Source organism: Pipistrellus kuhlii, unplaced genomic scaffold (genome assembly GCF_014108245.1).
Source record: "Pipistrellus kuhlii isolate mPipKuh1 unplaced genomic scaffold, mPipKuh1.p scaffold_m20_p_4, whole genome shotgun sequence".
Classification (NCBI taxonomy): Eukaryota; Metazoa; Chordata; class Mammalia; order Chiroptera; family Vespertilionidae; genus Pipistrellus; species Pipistrellus kuhlii.
Window position 1 is genome coordinate 67855980 of NW_023425540.1, and position 19230 is coordinate 67875209.

The 19230-nt window shown below is 42.3% G+C and overlaps 1 pseudogene; it reads left to right on the forward strand.

Annotated features, from left to right (window-relative positions):
• Positions 1-1359: 1359 nt before the first annotated feature.
• LOC118703669 lies at positions 1360-3078 on the forward strand (annotated as a pseudogene).
• The last annotated feature ends 16152 nt before the right edge of the window (positions 3079-19230 follow it).

The following is a 19230-nucleotide window of genomic DNA, read 5'->3' on the forward strand; positions in this document are numbered from 1 at the left end:
TGATTAGGCAGGCAGGCAGAGTGGTTAGGGGTGATCAAACAGGCAGGCAAAGTGGTTAGGAGTCAGTGATCCTGGATTGCAAGAGGGATGTCCAACTGTCATTTTAGGCCCCGATTGCGAGAGGGTGCAGGCTGGACTGAGCCAACCCCCTCTCCCCCCACATCAATTTTGTGCACCAGGCCTCTAGTGATAAATATTTTTCAAAAGGGGTAGGGGGGAGAGGAAATCATACAAACAAAAGTCTAGTCTCCAAAGATGTGATTCTGAGTTTTAAAACTATCACCCAAAACAATCTCCTGGGAAACTTGTTTTTTAAAACTCTGATGCCCAAGCCTTATATCAAACCTGTAGAATCAGGATCTATAAGAGTAGGGTATTTGTACAAGGTCACTGAGTGATTCTGAGACAACCAGGCAAGTTTGAGAACCACCATTTAAGAAAATGACTGGTCTCTAAAACAAGAATCATTAACCACTAGGTGGTGCCAGGTTATCAAAGATGGAACTTTCTGGAACATGTATTTTTCCTTTCAGTATGTAGTATACTCATTTTCTTTTTTCTTTCTCAACATCTACCCAAAATTTTAAAAAAGGATTATGTCATACCAAAATAAACATGTCACTCAGTATCAGTTTGGCAGTTTTTCCTTGAAATCATTTTGGTTATGATAGGCAAGCTTGTTCTGAGGGACTCAGGGCAGTGTTTCAGCACTCCTGCCCATAGCATCTTCTTTTTTGGCTGCAAATGTTAGAAAGAAAGAAATCCACTGGGAATAGTGCCTGGTCAGCAATGAATGATTGGATGAGAGAGAATGAAATGACAAGTTCCTGAAAGCCATCCAAAACCATGACTTCAAAAACATACCAGAATCATCAGTTTACTTATTTCTAACTCCCACTGCTTTTGTGCAAAAGTATTTGACAACTTTTACAGTTTTATCCTTTCTTGTTTCTCAGATTTCTTTCGCATTAAAAAAAATCCTGTGTGAATGATAATCTCATTTCAAAATTTTTCTAAAGAATACGCATGTAGCCTTGCATGTATTTCAATACTTTTTATTTGTAAATGTGCTTTGAACAGAAATGGAGTAAAGCTCAGCAAGACAAATAATGCATTTATTCTATTAACCCTACAAGTATCTATTTAGTAACTGTATGGTAGTAGGCACTGTGTTATATACTAACATAGAAATACAGGATTGAGCAAAACAAACAGCATGGACGCTTTCATGCACCTGCATTCTAGCTGGGAGAAACCACGGGGGGAAACAAAGAAAATAAATAAAAGAACAAAATAATAACAGAGTGACAAATCTTTTTTTAAATAAAAGAGACCGTTCAGGTAAGGCCCTCCAGAGAGATGGCTCTGGTACACAGGTCTGAAGTGAATGTATATGGTTATGAGCCAAAACTGAGCAAAAAATAAGCTAAAGAGTCACTCTGAAATTGAGAGGAAATTAAGCAGAGAAGAACGCCAAGAAGAAGGAGCTCATGAGAAACAACAAAGCCAGGCCAATGCTTCTGCCTCCAATCACACCATAGACAGCAATGTGGGTGCCGAGGAGGAGAGCCTGGACTCAACCAATACCACAAGATCTGCAGCCAAGCAGTCTACCAACTAAAGGTCATTGGGGAAGACCTGTACCCACACAAGTTCCATGTAGATGTCTCGCTCACTCACTTCATCCAAGAACAAAGTCAACTGCAGCCTAGGGGCCACCTGAGGGACATCACCTTAACGGTGGCCGGTGGGATCCAGGACAAAAGAGCTTCTAGGGGAAAACTCATCTTCTATGACCTTTTAGGAGAGGGGGTCAACTTGCAAGTTATGGCCAATTACAGGAATTACAAATCAGAAGAAGAATTTATTCATGTCAATAACAGACTATGTCAGGGAGACATAATTGGGGTGCGCAGAACCTTGTGAAAACCAAAAAGGGTGAGCTAAACATCATTCCCAATGAGATCACACAGCTGCCTCCTTGCTTGCATATGTTATCTCATCTTCACTTTGGCCTTAAAGACAAGGAAACACAATATTATCAGATACTTGGACTTGATTCTGAATGGTTTTGTAAGGCAGAAATTAATCATCTGCTCTGAGATCATCACATTTATAAGACGTTTCTTGGGTGAGTGGGGATTCCTAGAAATTGAAATTCGCATAATGAACACCATCCGGGGGAGCTGTGGCCAAGCCCTTTATCACCTACCACAATGAGCTGGACATGAGTTTATTTATGAGAGTTGCTCCAGAACTCTACCATAAGATGCTGATGACTGGTGGCATTGACTGGGTTTAGGAAACTGGATGCCAGTTCCAGAATGAAGGAATTGATTTGACTCCCAATCCTGAGTTCACCACCTGTGAGTTCTACATAGCCTATACAAGCTATCACGATCTCATGGAAATCATGGAGAAATTATTTCAGGGATGGTGAAGCACATTAACAGCCGTTACTAGGTCACCTACCATCCAGATGGCTCTGAAGGCCAAGTCTATGAGACTGATTCACTCCACCCCACCAGAGAATCAGCAAGATAGAAGATCCTGAGAAAGCCTTGGGGGAGAAGCTACCAGATACTAATCTCTTCAAAACTGAAGAAACTCTCAAAATTCTTGATGATATCAGTGTGGAAAAAGCTGTTGAATGCCCCCCATCTGAGACAGTAGCCAGGATTCTTCATAAGCTTGTTGAGGAATTCCTGGAAGTAGCACACATCAATCCTACATTCATCTGTGATCACTCACAGATAATGAGACCTTTGGCCAAATAGCACCACTCTGGATATGACTGAATGCTTTGTCGTGAAGAAAATATGCAATGCCTACACCAAGCTGAATAATCCCAGGTAAAACAACAACTTTTCGAAGAACAGACCAAGGCCCCTGGCAATGATGAGGCCATGTTTATAGATGAAAACTTATGCACCACTCTGGAATACGGGCTGTCCCCCACAGCTGGCTCGGGCATGGGCAGCCACTGAGTTACCATGTTTCTCAAAGATGCCAATGACATCAAGGAAGTACTTCTGTTTCCTGCCATGAAACCCAAAGACAAGAAGGAAAAGTAGTAATTGCTGACACACTATCTAGAAAATTATAATTGCAAGTCACATAATTCAGGCATCTTTGCATTTCTGCAAAAGATCAAAGACTGCAGGGAATTCTTGTATACTGCTATCTACTTGACTATTGTAGTTCAGTCACCAAAAGAGGGAAAAAGAATTAAGAATTCCTGTTTTACTCCTTGTTATTAAATAGACTGTCTCTAAAGAACAAGGAGGAGGAAGAGGAGAAAAAAAGAAGAGGAGCAGGAGGAGTAGGAAGAGAGGGAGGAAAAGAAAGAGGAAGAAAAAAAGGAACAAGAAGAAAAAAAGAGGAAGAGGAGAAGGAGGAGGAGGAGGAGGAGGAGACAACAAAGACGAAGAAGAAACAAAAATCTCTATATATTAATATATAAATATAAAATATATAAATATATAAATATATAAATATAAAATATAAAAAATATAAATATATAAATATAAAAGGCTAAGCAACAAACTGACTGTCCAACTGGTAGCTATGACACACAATAACCATCAGGGGACAGATGCTCTGACAAGTTGTTATGGTGCACACTGACTACCAGGGGGCAGATGCTCAATGCAAGAGCTGCTGAGCTGTGGTGACTGGGCAGTGGCAGTTCTCAGGGGACGAACCCTGGAACCAGAGAGGAAAGAGCCCGATTCCAGGATGCATCACCTGAGAACCACCCTCTCACAATCCAGGAGCCCTCGAGGGATGTCGGAGAGCCAGTTTTGGTCTGATCCCCACAGGCTAGGCTGAGGGACTCCACCTGCCAGAGAGACCCTGCTCACTCTGCCTCGGTGCCACCCCAGGTGGGATCAGCCTGGGAGGGACTGCGGGAGGTTGGCTCCAGGGTGTGTCCTGCCTGTCTTACACAGTCCTGTCCCGCCAGCCACCTTCTAATTAATTTCCTTTCAGTGTGCATGAGTCTGTACACCAGGGCACCAGGGCACCAGTTAAAAATAAAGCAGAATGGCCCTAGCCACTGTGGTTAGAGTGTAAGGGCACATACCTCGGTTGCAAGCTTGGTCCCAGGCCCTGGTCCAGGTGTATGCAGGAGGCACTTTATGTGTCTCTCTCACTTCAGTGTTTCTCTCTCTTTGTCTCTCTCCCATCCTTTCTTTCTTTCTTTCTAAAAATCAATTAAAAAGATATCCTTTGATGAGGATTAATAAAAATAAATAAATAAAGCAGAGTGATGTATAGTTTCTGTACAAGATGGAACTGTTTTTGACCGGATGGTCAGGAAGGTGACATTTGAGCTAAGAGTTAATGGTGACATAAAGAGCTGGAGGTCCAGCTATCCAGGAGGAGGGTAGTACAGATGCAAAGACCTGGGGGTAGGAACAAGCCTGGCACGTTGCAGATCAGGAAGAAAGCCAATACAGGGAATCATCAGCCAAATGATCTTGGCAACGTGAACAAAGACCTGGCCAGAGCCATAGATTGCAATTTAGATTTTATTTTTTGTGAAATAGAAAATCATCTGAAGGTTTCCAGGAGGAAAGTAACGTGGCCTAGTTTTTTTGTTTTTTTTTTCCCAAAGATCATTGTAGAGGGACCCAGCTGAATTTATAAGGTGCCCATAGTAGGCTTTCAGGTTGATGGGCTGCCTATCAAAGGCCTCAAGTTCCCTTTTTTGTCTGAGTGGTACCTGTGTGGTGTATGAAGAGTTGCCTAACTAATGACTGTGTTACATATCCACACTATGGAATGGGACGTAGGCTTTTAAAAAAGTAGGCCCAAATTACATAATCAAATTATTACTGTATTTATAACTTCGTCACCAATTGTGATTTGTATCTGTCCACATCATGCAAAATCCCTGAACTTTCATTGCTGTGGCTGTTAATAACAAGGCAGTAAAAAGAGGGGTTAATATTTACTAAAGCTGTGACCCGTAACTCAAAGTTTCTAAATCAGCAGAAAGTATTTTTACCAGTGATCAAAAGGACCTCAGGCTAACTTTCCTCAAAACAATAGCTTCTGATTTTTTTCTAATTTATTTCTTCAACTGCAAGTTTAAACAGCAGAGAGAACGAACAGAGCTTTGCTGATGGCCTTTTCTCATCACCGTTTTGCAGAAAAGAAAACTGCAGTCCAGGGACATTAACCCTTAGCACATTGGAGCCAGCACCTAACACGGTAGGTTTGAGGCAGGATCAGAAGCCAGCTTTGTCTTAAGCCGAAGGTGTGCTCTTCCTTCGGTGCAAAAGCCTGGAGTAGTGAGAAGAAGGACTTCCATGACAGACCTGAGACAGGTGAGTGGTGGCACTGCTGTAAGCTTTGTGCGGGGAGACTAAGATGAGTGGAAGGACTAAAGGAGATGTTGGGAGGAGGGGGTGTGAGAATGTTTGTGGGGCTACCCAAATACAGTCTTGAGCTCTTTAATAGTGTCATCTACCCTACCCTACCACTACTCTGTCTTATTTCTTATGATAACAACCCTCTTAAATACAGCAGGCTATTATCCCAGGAGACCCTACTGCACTCCCTAAGTCCCCTGATCACTTACTAAACCTGAAGACACTCAGGGTTCCATTCATTTAGCTCAGGCAGTTAACAATAGATCATATTATATTTAATTTCCCCCGGGAAGAGCTTTTATCTTCTTACCCTAGTAGTAATATGAATATCGGATATGAAGCAGTTTGCTATTGCTGCGTTACAAACCACCTCAAAACGTGAGAGTTTAAAACAATTGTTTATTATTTCTCATGCGTCTATAGGTTGGCAGGTAGTTCTACGGACCTAGCTGTTGGGTGGGCTCAGTCATGTGCCTGTGGTCAGGTAACAGGTCATCTGAGAGCTGAGTGGTCTTTGATAAATAGAATAAATCAACTCTGTTCCGTGTGGTCTACTGCTCTAAGTCAGCCATACTGTCATGGTGACCACAGAGAAACCAGAGAGGAAGCAGAAACACGCAAGGCTTCTTCAGGTCTGGACTCAGACTGTTGCATTATTTTTGTCACATTGCCAAAGCAAGTCATAACACAAGCCCAACTTACAGTGGGCAGAGACTACAGAGTTATCAGGCAAAGGGGATGGATACATAGAAGCCATTAAATTAATTGAGAGCATCAATGCCTTCAATCTAACACAGGGTGAAAGAGCAAACTTTGACTGAAGAAGTAGAAAAGGGAACACAAAGAATAAAAGTCAATTGCATTCCCAAGAATCTCAGGCATGGAAATCTCTTGTTCTATTATCTAGTCTTGACCTCAAGCAAATTGTACTCTCCCTTCTCATGTGTAAAACGTAATCCTAATATTTCCTGCCCAAGAAAATCATATCCTCGCATACCTATTGGTGTTCAGTGGTCTTAGATTAAAATTAATTGCATACTTAAAAATATTTAATCATCTGAGTTCAGCCAATTAGATTATTGTTTGATACAAAATAAGAACCTTTTGCCGGGACCGGTTTGGCTCAATGGATAGAGCGTCGGCTTGGGGACTGAAGGGTCCCGGGTTCGATTCCGGTCAAGGGCATGTACCTTGGTTGCGGGCATATCCCCAGTAGGGGGTGTGCAAGAGGCAGCTGATCGATGACTCTCTCTCATCGATGTTTCTAACTCTCTATCTCTCTCCCTTCCTCTCTGTACAAAATCAATAAAAATATATTTAAAAAAAAAAAAATAAAAAAAAAAAATAAGAACCTTTTAATGACATTTTATTCTCCTCCTAATTAATGAGCAACTTTAGTGTTTGCATTAATGACATAGATGAACAGCTATAAAGAAGGAAGAATTTTAAAACATCAACTTCTCTGTGAATTCACTTTCTAGCCTGACAGGTTTATTTATTGAGCCCCCACACTGAGGAAAGATACATGATGAAGACATTATAAAACGTGTTGTAAAAAAAAAAACAAAAAAAAAACATATTCTGATTATAAAAAGCACAGATGAGACAAGGGTGATAAAATATTAGTAATATTTAACAACGAATATCAAAGCTGTTAACTTAGGTAAGTTTAATGTAAATAACGTCTAGTCATAAACTTAAAGGAATAAACTGAAGACCATTTAGGGGAAACCGGGGTGGAACCTAATTCGCTCACTAGCTTCTAGACTGTGAGGAAAGACGTTGGGATTGGAGTGAGGCACAGGTCATCATGAGTAAGGGGGCAGTAAAAGTGACCCCACACCAGCATCCAGATAAGATAAAGCTCTGAGGAAAGAAGGCAATGCTATCGTAGGAGTTCCATACAATGCCTCTATGTGGTCATTTGCTGACCCACCGATGCGGGTTTCAGGTGTGGTGGAGCCGGTCCAGCTGAGCACGCTAGGAAAGAGAAACCTGCAGAAGAGCAGCAGGCCACTGGCGGAAAGGGCTGTCATTGGCCAGGTCAGGAGTAGCCTCAAAGCTCCTTTCTGGCACTCCACAGAGTTCCTGAAGATCAGCTGGCCTCTGGAAGATGTGGAGACGACAGCAGGCCCTGCCAGCAAGCAGCACCCAGCAGACAATCCAGCCACCAGTTCTGGTCTGGAAGGCTGTGTTCCCCGGGAAGAAACTGAAAATGGATGCAGACCTGAAAGCGTAAGTAACAGGCCCCCGACCTGGGAAACACAGTCTCGAGTAGAATGCTGCCTCTTTGCTGTCCACAAGGGCTCTTTGGTGTCTGTAGGATGGAAAGCCTCTTCGTGCACGAGGTCTCTGGTTGCCCATTGGGGGCATTTTTCTTGTTTATCATCAAGGGCTTGGGCACAAATAAGAGTGATCTTGCATGCGACAGCCTGGCAGGGCGCATTTTGCCTGTGGGGTTACTGCATAGAAGAACTGGCAGAGTTTGTGGTTTTTCATGTTATACAAGCTGAAGAAAGAGAAATCAGGAAGGAGACATGAGAAGTGCTAGCAAAGTTTTAGCCAGCGTGGTTGCCGTCTAGAACAGAACGCAGTCTTTGCCCGTGGAGGGAAAAGGGTTTAGGACACACTGACACGTTCACACCTGCCGTGTCAGCTCTGTAAGCCCTGGTTTTAAGTTCCTTGTCATCTAAAAAGATGGGTTTGGTTTTAGGTTACATTTCTTTGACTTCCTTGTAAGCAGACACTCCGTGTTAGGCTTTTGGTTTTATAGCTTTTGCTTTATTTTCTCGTTTAATTTTTGTACAGCTACTAGCAGAGTATTAAGTACATGTTTTTAATTTTTTTTCATTCCTCTAGAATTCCAACTACTATTGCTTAAATAACCCTCAAAGAATCCTATCATCAAAGGAAAGAGAATTTTATGGGGAGGTTATTCAGCTCAACCCAGACCAGGGATAATAAAGAGAAAGCCTCCAGAAAGGCATTCGAATGCACCAACACTGCAAAGGCAAACACTGTGTGGGGCGTGATGGGAAAATACGCGGTGAAATGTAAATGGGCCGAGGGGACTATGAACCATGTGCTTTGTTCCTTTGGGAGAAAGGCTGTGTATAAGAGTAGATAGATGTGTGGCTTTGGATTCCACAGACCTGCCTTAGAATGCCAGCCCTGCTGCCATTTAACTGAATGTGTGGACTAGGAAAACAGACAATTTCTCTTCAGTTTGGTTTTCTTATCTCCAAACTGATGAGAACTGTACCTACTTCCTGGTGCTGTTAGGAGGTTGTAATAAAGTTCCCTTCCACTCTTAATCTTCCTCCTTGAGAACCTAATAAGAATGGAACACAGTCTGCCAGAGAAGCAATCTAAGTCTCCGAACCACCAAACCCCAACCTGCTCTGCAGAGTGTCCCTGGGTGCACAGGGCAGATGTAGAATGCAGGCCCTGGTTTACCAGCAGTCTCAAAATAACAGCTGACCTGTCCGGGCTAAATGCACACTCTGGCTATGGTGGGCTTGGTAAGCTGTGACTGTGTTTCAGTCTCAGCTTTCTCACGAACGAGCTGCTGACATGGCATCTGTTCACTAAGCGCGCGCGCTCGCTCTCTCTCTCTCTCTCTCTCTCTCTCTCTCTCTCTCTCTACCTCTCTGCCTTCTCTTCTGCAAAATGAGGATAACCCTCCGTGAGAGGGTGGGGGACTTCAGGCCACACATTCCGCCCCAGTGCCAGTACAGGGGACCTGAGGCCACGCCCCCCACCTGGCAGGGCTTGACAGGGGGCCTCAAGGTGTGCTTCCTGTCCTGGTGCTGGGCTAGGGGACCTCGGGCTGCTCCCCCCACCCCTGCTCCCAAACAAATCTTCCTCAAACCTGTTTCATGGATTTCTCCAAATATGTCTGGTTTTCTGTCAATGACTCCAGTGGAGCTCCCCTAGGTGGGAGAGAACAGAAAAATGTGTATCTTTGTTCCTCGTGTTGAATGGTAGGTCCCTTGAAAATAATAAAAAATCTGTTTACTAAATGTTGGATATACTTGCAGGATTATCAAATGATTTTGGCAGTTCTTTAGAGCAAAACATAATTTTAATGATGCTTAAATGTTCACTGTGATTATCTCTGGGGCCTGAAAATTACAGATGATCTTATAATTTTCTTTTTTACATTTTTTGCATTTTATTTTATAAACAAATGGTGTGTGTTAAAAGCCTTATGGCACAACAGTAGAAATGCAGTTAATGCCACTGAACTGTGTATATTTTACAACAATAAAAACAATACCAAAAATAACTTTTACAGGGGTATTTTAAAAATCATCGGACATTCATAAATATTTCTCTGGAAAGAATTGCCAATTTGTATAAAATCAAATGAAGGCAGATCATACAACAACTGCTATGCAATTTGTCAGAATATAATGGTGTTTAACTCAAAGAACACAGTTATTGTAATCTGCTAAGTCTGGGGCCAAACTCTTATGTCTTACTAAACACCAAAGTTGGGTGGTTAAGTGTGATGGAGTCAGCTCATCCTGACTCAAAAACACACACACACACACACACACACAAAAAAAAAAAAAAAAAAAAAAAAACAACAACAACAACAAAAAACAAAACTAATTACCAGCATTTCTTTCCAAAGTTCTGCTCAGTGGAATCACATTTGTAGTTTACCTCAGCCAAGCTGGGAGTACTTTCACTCCGGACATTGGCAAATACTACAGACCAGAGCTCCCCCACCCAGGAAAACCAGCTTGGCAGCACACCACTGCTTAAATAATAAATATACCAATAGACAGAAACTTACACGCACAACATTTTTTAAATCAACTGTCTCAACTCATATTAAGCAAATACTATTGAGAGCAGTGGAACAGACTTTTACAAGTGAGTTGTGCGACTAGAATAAATACATGGGTCTTCAAATTTCTTTCCCTTACATCACAAAGACCAAATGCACAGAAAGAAAGATTGCCTTAAGTCTGCTATGACCGTGTTTACTAAAACAGCTGGGTCAACTTGCTAATCTTCCTGGGGGCACTGCTCTCTCTGAAGTCACCAGTTGCTGCAGATACTAATAGTGTTCTGTCCAGGGAAACACAGGGTCTCTGCATCCTCTCAGAGAAGGGCTCACACCTTTAGGGGAGGAACCAGCCTCCTCTCCAATATTTACTGGCAACCACAGAGTAAAGGAGCTTGAGGTGAGGGAAAGGAACTTTAGATATGATCTGGTCAATTATTTAGACTGGAATATTCCTGGCTGCTTGGCGGGGGCATTAACACCAATGTCAACATTCCGAGTTCCACAGGCTCTCCCTCTGAGATTAAGTGTTCCACAGCCACATGCAGACACACAGCTGATGTCAAGTTCAGAAAGAAAATCCTATCTCTCAAGTATAGCATAACTAGTGGTCCGGTGCACAAACTCATGCACACTGAAAAAAATTAATTGGAAGAAATATTTTAATATTGCTATTCACCTTTTTTCTATACTAGAAGTATCAACCAAATTCATGATCAATAATGACAGATTGAAACACATGTGTGTGATTGGCACCAGCAAGAGCTTTATATGTATTGTGCATGCACGAGTCAACTTAGCCTTTTATATACATAGAGAAAGAGAATAAACTTGCTTAATTAGACCTTCTTTCTGATGTAGCTAAACTTTTTCCAGCCCAGTGAAGCACCCCAACTTCTCTTTAAGGTAATTGTCAGCAGCATAGCAATAAATATCAACATGAAGCATATTATTATTATAGATCATGCAAGGAGAACAAAGGATAAAATATTTAACTGCAGCAGTGTTATATTAACTATATTCTGCACAGTGAAAAAACTGAAGTCATTTTTCAAGGTCTAATTATTTTCATTTGGATCAAGTTTCTAAGCTTTGTAACTCTCCATTTTCTGGCTAATGAAAAGAAAACAGGATTCTATTGAGTAACCTATCTACCTACCCTAAGACTTCTGTGAGGATCAAATGAGATGAAGCTGTGAAAATGCTTCACAGACATTTAGTTGAAGTGTGAAATGTTTTGTGAAATGTTTGCACCTGGCTGTAAAGCAAGTTATTTTCCTGGGCTGAAGAAACTGCAAGGAGGCTAGTCGTCACTAGGGAGAGGAAGCCAGGAGTTGCTATGCAACTGTAGGCCTCATTTTGCACCATGTGGTCTCAGCAGCATAAGCTGTGATTTGGTGGGCTGTCACTCAAGGGTGGTGGCGGGGCCTGTGTCCCACATGGGGGAAGCCAAGTATTGCTTTGTGTGTACCAGGTCTGCAGTGCCATTTCTCTGTGCACATCACAGCATCTTCGGCATTGAGTGACCAACCGCTGGTGATCAGTGTATGTCATAGTGACTGGTTGGACACTCAGACACTTAGCATATTAGCCTTTTAATAATTAATGTCGTTTTCTAATACTTTTTTAAATCGAATTTATTTAAACAATACAACAAAATTTAATCAACAATATAGTTGCTGTTGTTTTCTACTACTTGTGTCCAACGCTCAGGAAGCATTTTAATCCCTCTGTTGTAAAATTCTTGTGATTTTGATGCAAAAAAATTCGGTCAATGCATTTTTGAGGCATTCTTCATTATTAAACTTTTTTCCAAGAAGAAAGTTTTGCAAAGAACGAAACAAATGGTAATCGGAAGGGGCAATATCAGGAGAATATGCAGGTTGAGGGAGAACTTCCCATTCCAACTGGCGCAGTTTTTCAGCAGTGATTCTTGCAGTATGCGGTCGTGCGTTATCGTGGTGAAGAATTACGCCCTTCCGATTAATCAGCGCGGCTTCTTTTTCTCTTAAAGCTTGGGCTAACCTTTCCAATTGGGCACTATACACTGCACTTGTAATGTTTTGGTTAGATGGTAAAAGTTCATAATGAAGAATTCCTTTAAAATTCCACCAAACACACAACATCACTTTTTTCGCATGAAAGTCAGGTTTTGGCGTGGGCTGTGGAGCCTCATTTTTGTCCAACCATTGAGGCCGCCTTTTCAAATTAACATACAGCACCCATTTTTCATCTCCGGTAACAATTTGCTCTAAAAACGGCAAACGGTTTTGACGAGAGAGGAGCGAACTGCAAATTGTGACTCTTTGATTATGGTTGTTGTCGGTCAACTCATGAGGAACCCATTTTCCAAACTTTTGGACTTTGCCAAGTGCACGCAATTGATTGGAAATTGTTTTCTGTGAACAATTTAAAGTTGTTGCAAGCTCTTGTTGGGTAATTTGAGGATTTTGCACCAAAAGAGCTTGAAGAGCTTCTTGATCAAAATTGGACACACGGCCTCGACCACTCTTGTCATCTAACGAAAAATTTCCCTCGCGAAATTTCTCAAACCAACGCTGGCATTTTCTGGCGCTAACTGCATCTTGACCAAGAGCACTACAGATGTTTTTTGCAGCCTCACTTGCTTTTCTTCCTAATTGGAACTCGTAAAGCATGCAGTGCCGAATATGCTCTTCATCCGCCATCTTCTTAGCCCTAGTTTTGCAACAAAAACCAAACCAAACACAAACTTTTTCAAGCAAAACTTGTTAATTGCACTTCACACGTTCTGTAGATACCACGTGTTTGAAGGTTATGTCAATACAAGTCAACGCCAAGCAAGATTTTAAACGAATGTTTAAAAACGACATTAATTATTACTAGACCCGATAGATAGATAGATAGATAGATAGATAGATAGATAGATAAGACTCCATTCAATTTTAGGGAAAATATAACCAGTTCAAATCATAATCTTCCTCTTCCTCATTATCCATGGTATTTTCTGGATGCTTACTATGTTCAGGTTTCATACTTAAACTTTATATTATCAAGTCCTCACAGTGGCCTTTTGAGGAAGACACTATTAATACTACTTTTACAGATGCTCAGAAAGGATAAGTGCCTTTCTAAAATAACACAGAAAGGAAATAATGAAGCCACCCTTCCAATCTAGGCAACCTGACCCCCCCCTCCCCCAAGCCCACTCTCTAAACCACAACATCACTCCAGGATCATGGGAATATAAACATTCACCCCAACACTTGTTTTCCACGTATGGCCATTCCATGATGAAGTCTGAATCTCCAGGTAACTTCACCAGACCCTATGCTTCTTTACCCAAACGGCAAAAATATGTGCTTATAGTATACAAACTAATTTTTGTTGTTGTTATTAAAGGTCACCAGAGGATATATTTTTCCATTGATTTTTAGAGTGAAAGGGAGGGGTGGAGAGAGAAACAGAGAAAAAGCAAAACTTGAATATGAGAAAGACACATTGACTGGTTGCCTCCTGAATAAGCCAAATAGAACCTGCAATTCAGATATGTGCCCTTGACTGGAAACTGGATCTGAGACTCCTCAGTGCATTGGCTAATGTCCTAACCATTGAGCAACACCAGCAAACTAATTCTATTAATACTATCCTAAACACAGCATAATCCAGCAGATAAATCTAAAGGCGCCATTATTTATGATGTTACCTAGTTGTAGATGAAATCCAGTTTATTTATAAGTGGAAATGTATATTTGTAAAACCCAATTTTAAAGCCCTTCTTATCTGGTGTTTTCAGTTTGGTCTTATGCCTCAATTCCAAGGCCCACGCCTCCAGCAGGAGGAGGAGCATATGCAGGCATGAATTCCCCAACCCCTATCTAGGCAGCAGTGGGTATATTAGTTCCTTATTTGTGGACTTCAGAATGGTTGGATGTAATATCCAAAGATTATCATCATTGCACAAGATTACATTCTTGGAGTTATCTATGAACCTTGTTTCACTGGAGACAAAAAAAAAAAAGAATCTTACAGTCACAGTTTCATGAGTGGAGTTAAGAAAGGAAAATGAGAGCTAGAGAAGTGACGCAAAGCAGGCAGAGTGGGCAGTGAGGGGGACCGCCCCAAGGCAACTACAGAGGTCGGCCACGTCACCGGGAGCACACCAATCAGCTGCAGCCAGCTACTGCCACTCATACTCTTTCTTGCCAGATCTGATCTCAAGGCAGGGCCAGAGGGCCAGGTTTTCTATGAAACATATTTAAAAATCTGCTTATAAAACACGGTGAAGGCCAAAAGGAACATGTCAGCAGGCCAAATCTAGCCTAGTATCCATCTCTTCCTTTGGTAGAGGAGGAAAAACATCTAACTGAACGTACCAAGTGGGAGAGCCCAGATTCGTTATTCTCTTTTCTGTGGCAGACTCTCTTTTACAATCTCTATTTATAAAAATGTAACATCATCACTTATTGGAGAGCATCAGGAAAAATGCCATATTGCAATCATTGGTAATCTTACTTAAAAGTGCCTGCTCGTTGTCGTTTTTTGTCTTGTTTGATTATGGGTGTTGTGGGTTTTTTTTTTATCTCAGTTTCCATCAAAGGATGTAAAAGGTCTCTGCTACCTTTATTTTGGTTGTGTTTGAGCTGTTATCATAGATGATTCTTTTTAAAAGAGTATGCTCCTTTAATAGCTATATTTACATAAATGTCCTACTCCAGTTGTTTATCTTTGATCTCCTGGGCTCTGTTTTCCCTTTTACACAATAAAAATGAAACCTGTGGCAAAGGCTAGGAATGCACTAAGCACAGTTCATGTCTAAATGGTTGAAGGGGGAGGGTCTCCCCATGGCAGCTCTGTGCCAGCATCAGCCAATTTACATCACTGAGTTGCTACACAGCCATCTACTGCCATTCGTCTTAAAAAGAAAGCAGTCAGCCGAAACAGGTTTGGCTCAATGGATAGAGTGTCGGCTTGGGGACTGAAGGATCCCGGGTTCGATTCCGGTCAAGGGCATGTACCTTGGTTGCAGGCATATCCCCAGTAGGGGGTGTGCAAGAGGCAGCTGATCAATGACTCTCATTGATGTTTCTAACTCTCTATCTCTCTCCCTTCCTCTCTGTACAAAATCAATAAAATATATTTTTTTTAAAAAGAAAGAAAGAAAGGAAGGAAGGAAGGAAGGAAGGAAGGAAGGAAGGAAGGAAGGAAGGAAGGAAGGAAGGAAGGAAGGAAGGAAGAGAAGGAAAGAAAGACTAAAGAAAGAAAGAAAGAAAGAAAGAAAGAAAGAAAGAAAGAAAGAAAGAAAGCAGTCAGCTGAAACTGGTTTGGCTCAATGGATAGAGCGTTGGCTTGGGGACTGAAGGGTCCCGGGTTCAATTCTGGTCAAGGGCATGTACCTTGGTTGCAGGCATATCCCCAGTACGGGGTGTGCAAGAGGCAGCTGATCGATGACTCTCTCTCATCGATGTTTCTAACTATCTCTCTCCCTTCCTCTCTGTAAAAAAACAATAAAATATATTTAAAAAAAAGAAGAAAAAAAAGAAAGCAGTCAGACAGGATCTTATTCCCGTTTGAACATAAAATCTGAACATAACTACCAGCAAGTTTTGAAAGATTTAGCACAGGCATCCCCTAACCAGAAGTGAAATTCAGCGGTGACAAGGCATGGTGACTCCTGCCCTCAGAGCACACACTAGGTACCCCCTCCCACCAGCATCTGCAGTTTCAATGCGAACGCCACTGGGGATGGCATGGCCACCGCAGCTTTTGGCCACTCTGCGCTGGTGGCTCTCCCCATCTCACAGTTTCACTTACCTTCCTGCACCTTGAAGGCATTTGAGTTTGTGACCCCTGCGCTAGACTCTCAGCAATCTCCTCTTTAACACAATTTTTTATGATAAGAAATTAACTCAACATCTTACATAAGAGTTGAGTCAATACTGTCTCAACTCCTTCAGAGCTGTTTCCCACAAACTGGTAGTTGCTGCCTAAATGAAATGACCACATCAACAGGTGACTGCAGGAAAGAGCCTCTTTCTGCTTCCAAAGCATTATGCACACGGCCACCAAACAAACCTCATCATTTCATTCCCACTGCTTACAAGATAAAGCTTGACCTACCCACTGGCACTCAGTGTCCTTAGTAATTTAGCCTCCACCTAAATGACCAGCTACTCCCTCCCTCCCCAGCACAGCTTCCCATTCACACACACACCTGGCCCAGGCTTATTTATTTTTTCATGAGCCCCACTCCCTTCCCCTTCTGCCTCTCTAAACACTCCCCATTCTTCATAGCTCAACTCAGACTCCATCTTTTCCATTAGGTTTTCCAAACCATTCCAGTCTCAAATGATCTTGCCTCTTTTTGAATGTCAATGCTCAGCTAACAGGTATTGAATGAATAAATAAGTTCTGTCGTGACCACATTCTTATGACCATTTAACATATTGCGGACCAGTAGTTTCATTGCTAGCTTTACCCAGTGGCCAGATAAGTTTCTATTGAACGAGTACAAAAAAAAAAATGTTACATAAATACTAAAGGCACACTTTAAAATTAAATACCCATTGCATTTTGAAGTTATTTATTACATGTTCTTACAAGCAAATATCTTTTTAAAGTATGATACTTTGGCCACAAGCCTTAGAACAGGAAACATGAGAATTCTCGTGATCCATCCGCAATGTGCTGATTAGGGCCAACTCGCTTAAGTTATATTAAAGATATAGCTTTAATCATCTGTAAAAATGTACTTTGGGCAAAGATTAAATGAGACGTCATTATGTATCTAGCAGAGATGCCACGTAGTCTCAAAGATATTAGGTATACAGACTCAAGAAATACTAGCCTGACTGAACCGCCTTCTTTCCTTTTTCATTGTTAGTTAACTTTTCAAATGTGCACACTGTCTCTTCCTAGCTACATTATTAGAGCAAGGACCTGTTTCTTAAAGTTTTTTTTTAGTTCCACAGTGAAGCTGGCATGGAGCCTGGCTAATAAAATATTGTTGATTGAGGACTAAGAAAGCTTCTCTGTTAAAAAAAAAAAAAAAAAAAAAAAAAATATTTCCAAAGACTGGCTGCTGACCCTGGAATGTGCTCCTTTACAAACATTTTGTTCTAAATTAAGCATTGCCTCCAGTTAAAATCCAGCCTTCCCTGGGAGACAGCAACATCATATTTCATGATTTATTAATATCTGTGCTGATCAGACATTTTTTGGTTACAAGGAACAGAAACTGCCTTGCAGGGTATTGCTATGATATGAGGTATGGTGATGAGTCTGTTTAATCTAACACATTATAACTTATTTAATGTTTTTCCAATACAACTGCAACATAGACTAAGGGGGGAAGAGAAATGCAGATATTGCACTATCAAGGAAGGACAAGGAGAGAAGCTGGGTGCGTCAGAATTGTAGCAAGATGGCACCGGGGTGCAGGGGGTCACCAGTGTGTGTTCCCAGCACAGAAGGGTTCCTAGGATACAGAGCATTCAGCGTGAAACCAGGAAAATCCCAGACACAGGGAGAGTTGGCCACCCTATTAGGCACCTGTGAAATCTCACCGCAAGACACTTGACTTAATTTCAAAAGTGTGTTTAGAGTCCACTGCGCACAGAGCAGCACAAACCTGTCCCTGCCTGGTTATCAGCTGGTTAGAGCAAAGTGCTCAAGAGGCCAAGGCTAAAGATTTGATATTCCAGGAAAACTTTGCTCCCTTCCACAATCAGAATCTGTGTGCCCGCTTAAGGCAGTCATTCTCCAACGCCACTGACTCATCACCAGGGAAACGAGAGAGTGCAGCGACTTGGACCGAATCTTTCACTGCTTCTGGGAACGGGGTGGAGAGACACGGGTGTTTTCCTTGTTGGGTGAATATTAAGTGATTGAAGAACAACACAGAAAGAAATGCTCTTCCTGAACTCCCTGCTTAAACGGGTTCTAAATAGCAGCAACAATAATACAGGGGTGGGCAAAACCGGTTTGGCTCAATGGATAGAGCGTCGGCCTGCGGACTCAAGGGTCCTGGGTTTGATTCCGGTCAAGGGCATGTATCTTGGATGCAGACACATGCCCAGTGGGGGGTGTGCAGGAGGCAGCTGATCGATGGTACTCTCTCATCGATGTTTCTAACTTTCTATCCCTCTCCCTTCCTCTCTGTAAAAAAATCAATAAAATATATACATCATAATAATAATAATAATAATAATACAGGGGTGGGCAAAAGCAGATGGGCAGGGGTGAGTACACAAAACATGGAGCTTATTCTTTTTTTATTGATTATTTTTAGAGAGGAAGAGAGAGGGTGAGATAGAAACATCAATGGTAAGAGAATCGTTGATTGACTGCCTCCCGCACGTCCCCCCCCCCACCCTCTCCCCCTGGCCCCTGAGGATCAAGCCTGCAATCCAGGCACATGACCTGACTGGGCATGAACCCTGATCTCTTAGTTCATAGGTGGATGCTCAACCACTGAGCCATACAGGCTGGGACATGATTTATTCTAATATTATTTATTATTATTCTACTTTTGCCCACCTCTATTTGCACATTTCCACAACATATTTTCCTATATGATTCCATCCTATTCCTGATCCTGTGACATGGGCATGGCGGAGGCCAGCTCAGCAGGGCTGGGATCACCCATGGCTGCCCACGCAGCAAGCACAGCCCTGGTGCTGGAGCCTGGCCCCCCGGAGTTCTGGTCTTGCCTGCCTTCGCTGTTGTGTTGATACAGGTCACAGCCTCCTGCAGGGCAGCAACACACACAGCCCTCGGGGTCCCTTGACTTGACACAGATGACTTCCCTAAGAACCCCCAAACCCTCCAGGTCCCAGAGACCACGCAGCCCAGTCTTGAACCTCCTGCACATCTTGCCAGATGCAACAGGCAGGCAGCGGGCTAGTTGTCTATTTGTGCAGAGGCAGGACGACATCCACATGCTTCACCCCGTTGTGCAAGCTCAGGGAAGGAGAAAAAGAGCCTCTGCTTTTCATGTTGAGACACCGCCGCTCTCTGCCCCTCACTGTTCTGAGCCTTTGCTGTCCCACAGACGTTTCTGCCTACATCCCCAAC